Source organism: Gossypium hirsutum, chromosome D02, assembly GCF_007990345.1.
Source record: "Gossypium hirsutum isolate 1008001.06 chromosome D02, Gossypium_hirsutum_v2.1, whole genome shotgun sequence".
Taxonomy (NCBI): Eukaryota; Viridiplantae; Streptophyta; class Magnoliopsida; order Malvales; family Malvaceae; genus Gossypium; species Gossypium hirsutum.
Genome location: NC_053438.1, coordinates 37,685,439 through 37,692,779, shown reverse-complemented (window position 1 = coordinate 37,692,779; position 7,341 = coordinate 37,685,439). Strand labels below are relative to the sequence as shown.

The 7,341-nt window shown below is 31.1% G+C and overlaps 1 long non-coding RNA gene across 1 annotated transcript; it reads left to right on the top strand.

Moving 5' to 3' along the window:
• Positions 1–3,401: 3,401 nt before the first annotated feature.
• Positions 3,402–7,104, top strand: LOC121214661 (uncharacterized). Its single transcript, XR_005910258.1, has 2 exons — positions 3,402–3,836; positions 6,853–7,104. It is a non-coding gene; the product is annotated as an uncharacterized lncRNA (long non-coding RNA).
• The last annotated feature ends 237 nt before the right edge of the window (positions 7,105–7,341 follow it).

Sequence of the window (7,341 nt, the reverse complement as noted above, 5' to 3'; positions counted from 1 at the left end):
TATTTCAAATGGTAAAGTGCTGTCCGCCCTACTGATGCTGTTGGCGTGTTAGGTGGGCGCGTAACCAATATTGGACTATGGTAAGAAAATGCATTAGAAAGTAGTAAATCATTAGGAAAAAGAAGTCTAGTAAGGTCTTAAGGAAACTCAGATAATAGGGTCATTGCCAAAAAGGCAAGATGCGCCTAGTGTGATTAGTTAAGGTACCAGCTATGCTCTACCATAATTGTAACAACCCATTTTTAATGATGTCAAAAATAGTGGTTTTGAGACCACAATTCCAACGAGTGAGTAGATATTTTAATATTTATTAATGTATATAGAGTTTTTTAAGGTTATATTATAATCAAATCATAAACCATTCATACGCATGCATACTGTCCCTAATTCGAGCTCTCGTAGCCCTAAAAATAACTTAGAGACAATTCGGGACCAATTTGAAACAGTTTGCAAAGTTTAGGAAAAAGATGCAAAATTTAAAAAATAGGGGTCACACGGCCTTGTGGCTAGGCTGTGTGCCTCACACGGTAGAGACACATGCCTATGTCTCAGGACATGTAACTTTTGAACTAGGGACACACGGTTGTGTCCCAGCCCATGTCTTTCCCCGTGTAACTCTCTAAGTAGGGTCACACGACCGTGTCACATGCCCGTGTGCCAGGCCGTGTAACTCACTGAATTGAACCTTCAGGAGATCATTTGATGACACACAATCCTGTCGCCAGGCCATGTGCCTCACACGGCTAAGTCACACGCCCGTGTCTTAGGTCGTGTGGACCCAAATTTACCTAAAATCAAGCCATTTTAAAACCATGTCATGCATAAACATTTAGACCTATAATGCACAATTTCGAAGCATTAAAACCTCACCTAAACATATATATATGCCATTCCCAAGACTCTATTTCAACTAATCAATATGCCATCACTACACCAAAAGAGGCTTTTAGCGGCACTTGGACAAAAAACGTCGATAAAAATCGAGCATTAGCGACGCTTTATGGAAATTTCCACTAAAGATCGAGCATTTGTGGCATTTTTTAAAAAATTCCACTAAAAATAAGCATTAAAAAAAAGCTCCACGGCGTCGTTTTCTTACCTTTCGGGTCTTTAGTAGCGTTTTCAAAAAAGTGTCACTAATGCTCGAGGCTTTAGCGGCGTTTTTGAAAAAGTGCCGCTAATGCTGGGTTCTTTAGCGGCATTTTTGCAAAAGCGCCGCTAATGGTTGGTTCTTTAGCGGCGTTTTTGAGAAAGCGCCGCTAATGGTTGGTTCTTTAATGGCATTTTTGAGAAAGCGCCGCTAATGCTTGGTTCTTTAACGCATTAGCGGCGTTTTTGAGAAAGTGCCGCTAATGCTTTGTGTTTTAGCGGCATTTTTGAAAAAGCGCCGCTAAAAACATTTTATCTTAATTGGTTTATTTATATTAATTAAATAAATTTTAATTTATTTCTAATTGAATATTTAAAATCTTTAGAAAAAAATACTAACACGTAGAAATAATTTGAAATAAAGCACATGGAAAAATTAAAATACTATTATTTAAAATAATTTTAAAGTTTTTTGGGTACATGATTACTGATTGTTTTTTAATTTATATATTAAAAAATTTATTATATAATCGTAAAAGAGATAGTATTAATTTTAAAATATTGAATTAATTATCACTATAGTTTGGGGTTTTTGGTTTAGGGTATATTATTTATTTAAGATTTAAGGCTGATTTAGGAGTTACTATTTTAAGGTTTAGGGAGTATGGATTAGGGATTATGGTTTAAGGGCTGGGATTTAAGGTTTAGGGGTTAGAGGTTAAGGGTTTAGGGGTTAGATGTTAGGGGTTAAGAGTTAGGGATTTAGGGTTTAAGGATTTAGGGGTCGGGTTAAGGTTTTGGGTTTAGATTAATTAATTATTTATTAAATAATTTCTTATATAATCGTAAAAGAAATAGTATTAATTTTAAAATATTGAATTAATTATCATTATAATTTATGGTTTATGGTTTGGGGTGTATGATTTAGGGTTTAAGGTTTAAAAGATACTATTTTAAGGTTTATGGATTATGGGTTTAGGGATTATGAGTTTAGGGTTTATGATTTATGGTTTATGATTTACGATTTAAGGGTTGGGGTTCAAGGTTTAGGTGTTAGGGGTTAGGAGTTTAGAGTTTATGTCTTTTGATTTAGGGTTTAGGGTTAGGGGTTTAGGATTTAAATTAATTAGTGTTTTTAATTTATATATTAAATAATTTCTTATATAATTGTAAAAGAGAAAATATAAATTTTAATATATTAAAATTATGATTATAGTTTAAATTATTTAAGAGATAATAGATAAAATATATATATTAAATGGTTTATAATTTAAGATTTACTTGAGATTTGTTAAATGATGAAATTTAAAACATTTGATATATTTAAATATTAGATTTAAAAAAATTGATAAATAAATAAATAAAAGTAACAGATTGATATGGATAGGTAACTATCTATTTTGCATAGAACCAAATTATAACAAATATACGATATTTATAAAAATCCAATTTGTTTTCTTATTAAAATATACGATATTTATTTTGAAAGTACTTAGTTTTTTTTATAAAAATCCAATTTATAAAAAATAGTAATAATAAATGTTTTATAAAATCACTTAACTAATAATTTTTAGCAGATAAAATAAAGGATTTTTAGCAGAGCAAAACGACATCGTTTTGTTCAAAAATGAAATGATTTTTTGTGGCATTTTTATGAAAAACGCCGCAAAACGTAAGCACACCGCAAATACTTTTAAAAAAATAGGCCATATTATCCCCAAATTTTCAAAATCCCAAATTTTAAAAATGGTTAAGTGTCTTGTTTTTATTGTCCAAGTTACAGCAATTGCTTTTCCTTTTTTGTAATATTTGTGATTTTATATGATTTGCTTTCCATTTGTGTGGCATGGACATCATAAATCTTTATCTGTTGGGCATCCTGTTCCTTTGGAAATGCTCTATTTTTTGCTATTGTGTTTGTGGATCGTGCTTTTAGGTGGTTATGCATTTTAAATACTTCGCCATGTTTTAAATCATGCATTTGAAAGGCTCATACCTGCTTCTTCTCTAACACAACTGGAATACATAATAGTTCTTAGTTTTTTTGGGCCTCTGCTGACTGCGAGTGTGACCCCAAGTGCATGATTTGTGTGTAAGGGTCTATTAAAAAACTAACCCGGGGTCTGTTCAGCATAAGATAGTGGTATTATGATACTTTGATGCGTGGGTTTATATCCTTTTGTCATGTTTACAACTTGCTTGCTTGAGTTGCACTGCTGCCCTTATTGGTAGTGATTTATTTTGCAGGTAATTTAGGGTGGCAGTACATGGTCAGTACACGTTGACTGATATATATATATATATAAGAAAATTGTAGACATATATGGAATTTCAGAACAGTAGAGATTTGCATTTTGTTTGAGTTTGGATTGTGAAGTAGAGATGATTGAGTGAGCTCATAATAATCCAAATTCCACATGCTCTTCGCTTTGCTTTGTTCGGCCTTTTTATTATTTGATCCCTTATTAGGCCACTTTTTCGTATCCATGAAAGCTAAGTTCTCTCTTTCAAGGTAACTAAAGTTTTCTTTGCTTTGTCTTATATTTTCTTTTTTAATTTTATTTTTTTCACAATTTTTTTCCTTGCTCTGCCTGTATTTATTTGCAACAAGAAAAGAGCGAAAAGGAAAAAAGAAATATTGGAAAAAAAAGTTGACAATCAAAGTTCAAAGATTTATAACAATGAAAATCCATTTTTCCAGGTTGGTTTTGGCACGTGGGTTTTAACGTTCGAGTTCTTCTATGAAGGTTAGACATGTGTTTTTCTTTTTCTTTTTTAAAATCTGTTCTTTTGCATGTTTATATACGTTTCTTATCAACAGTTTATTAGTTGATGTAGTTTTTTCTCACTGTTTTCTAGCTTTTTTTTTAGTTTGTAATAACTTTAATGAAATGGAGTGACATGTTTTCTTGATTGATTTCATTTTAATGGATACTACAGTTTCAATGAGATTGATTGATGTTGATGTATAGACAGCTATATGTAATTGGGATTAGTTTTGGATTTTGGTTTAATGTTGTTCTTTGTCTGCTCAATGGGCTAGTCAACAATTTGTGCATGGAATTCGAATGTCGGCATCCATATGATTACTAGAAAATATAAATGCCAGTAATGACTTGAGCTTCATACTTGAGTTAAGGGCTCCCGTTTCTTTTTTCTGCCTGGAGATGTAAGTAAATTTATTCACTATGCTTGGTTTAATATTTGTAGAGCTTTTGGTTATATTTGCATTTCAAGATTATAGAATTTATGATTTTTGGCTGATGACCTTAGACTGAACAAGCTTTCTTTCTTTTCGATCTCAAAATGTTGAAAAATTGCCATGATAATTTTTTCCATCCATATAAAATCCCTATGTTTGCATTCAGGACCCTCTAAAGTAAATTTCAACTCCAGAGCTATTTTTATGTAGTACTTTTCTCTTCGAAAATTGTTAGTCTTGAAATGATCCTTGTATGGCAGTGTCTTAGATTCTTATGATTGTTGCTGACTTCCTGAACTCAAATTCATCATGCTATATTTTTCTTATTTCATGTTGAAGGCAGGCTTTGTAATTTATGATTTGAGGTAAACACCGCCCAACATGAAGTTAGTCATAGGTTCTGCTTTTGTAATTATACAATGAAGTTAGGCTAAAACCAAACTAATTCCTTGTACAGAAGTGGGTACATGAAGTGGGTGCATGAAGTGGATTCGTTTATTGTTATATTTTTTTTGAGCCTTAATGGCTATATATATTTTTTATTTTTAACATCTCTGTTGTTTACCAAGTTTGTTGATTTATCTGATCATTTGGTTTCGCATTCATTAGATATTGAAGGTGTAGTAGAGGATTCAATCTCTTCAAGCTGGAAAAGCCAAGGCTTAGCACTTCTTCAAGTGGAGTGTTATTTAATGTTGCATTCCATGGTTGTTTATCTTAGTCGGAACTTGAATTTAGTGTTATTGAAATAGGGTTTTGTAGCTACCTTGTATACTAGCTTCTTTAACCATGATTGTTAATTATTATGTGTTTTGTAGCTTCTTTTATATTTAGCCGAGTTAATATAGATAACATGAGCTGTGAGATAGATTGCTCATTTATTTAAACATAATATTTTAATTCTAAATTTAAATTCATTAATTTTAATTGTTGTTGACCGTATGTGCAATATAATGGATCATTGATCTTCATCCGAGTGGAATCAAGTTTAAGGTTATTGAACTTTCAAATGTTTACAGGGACCATTAAACATGAAGAATAGACTTTTTCTGATGTTTAAGTTTCTTTTTTTAGAGGACACTAAAAATTTTATGCTAAAAAACCATGTTTGCCATGTTGATTTCTCTTCTATTTCACTTCTAAAATGGAAGTTTTGTTTCTTTAAAGTATCTGATATATGATATATGATATATGACATGAAGAGTATGGTCCTCATCTAAATAGGGGGCATGGCAACCATCATTGAACATTTCAACAGTGCATACAAGTATAAGGCTATTGCTTAGCAAACCAAATCCTGATGATGGCCTAATGTGTGAAGCAGTAAGTAGAATTTCTCTCAAGATAAATTGATTTTCTTTTCTTTTCTATGTTTTCCCTTTGCTTTTGATATGTTGATGAATCTACAGAGTAGGGAATACAAATATAATAGACAAGTTTTTGACCAAAAAGCACGATCAATGACTGAAAAATATGCCAAGGCTGGAGCTGGAGAAAGTAGTTGTAGCTATCAATGCACTGAAACTAAAGTTGATTCAACGATGGTATTAGCAGTTGATTTATTTGATTTTTATGTTTTTTTTTTGGATTTTTTATTCTTCATACTAAATTGTTTGATAAATTGTCCACCCACTACATTTTTTTTTTGCATTCGTTTTGCTATCTTAGTGTGCTGAAGAATCGAGACAATATGGAATTTCTGGGGTGTTGTCTTATGGGCTACTGAATACAATTTACTACCTCATTACCTTTCTCTTGGTGTGGTAAGTAAACTATTGCTTCATTGTTAGTTCGTGATTTCCTTGCTTGATTTCATTTGGCATATATATTACATAGACCTATATCTTAGCTACCTAATGATCTCAACCATATCCTTAAATATTAAATCCTACTCGCTACTCCTCTTGGATATATATTATCATAATTTCCACTTCTTTTATTGCCTATTCATTGCTTCTTGCATGGTGTTGGTGTCACATAGAATATATATCTTTTTTAAGATGCTCAGCCAATAACTGACACTAATTCATAAACTATTACTAGTTGATAATTGATATAGATTGTACATATTAGTATTTTCTTTAGTTGAACTTCTTCTGTTAGGAATAACTCCATTATATATCAATATCCTATATAAAATCAGACCTACTTTCTACCCCTAAAATGCATTCTTTTCCGATGAGTATAGTTTTAATCACAATTTGTTTGCCCACGTTATCCATTTATTTTCCCTACGAAATAAAGAAAAAGAAACATGTATTATGCTTTAATTAGCTGACAGAATAAGAAAATAGGTATTCTAATAGTGTTTTTTAAATTTCCCTTATTCTAATAGTGTTTCGGTGGATAGTCATGCACTGAATTTGTACCTGAAAGTAAAATATTAAAAGTATGCCGGTGATGGAATTAGCTTTTATAAATCACTTCTGCACTATTGTGTGATCACATGTTTTGATGATTGATGTTAATATATATATATATATGGTTTTGCTCTATGAAAATCCTTTTGTTTTCATATGTTGCCATGCTAAACTAGTAGCACTCTTATCTTAATTTTGCAGTCACTACTCAGAGGTAGGTTCTTGCATCAAAGGCCTGTTGAAGAGGAGAGACCACCTTCAGTGGCAGTGAGTGAATTAAATCAATTAAGTCACTACTCAGAAGTAAAATATCGATTAGCCTGTTACTTTATCAGAATGTGTTATATTTCCTCAACAATGTCTAATTTGAGTTTATAGAAGAAATTAACTCATGTAGTAAACAGTGGATGTAGTAAACCCATTTCAGTCTAATTTCAAGGGTTTTTGAATTTCCATTTTAGTTTATAAATTTTCAAGTTTATTATTGTACATTTTGAACTTGTGCATTTTTTTTTGTAATCAATTAGTTGCACTATTTGAACTTGTAATTTTTCTATTTTAATATTAACATGATTTTTCAATATTTTGACTAAAAAATTAATTTATTATATGATTAAATACTATCTTTTTGACTAAAAGTATGTATTTAATACTAATTAATTTTTGATATTAATAATGTTTGATTTTAAT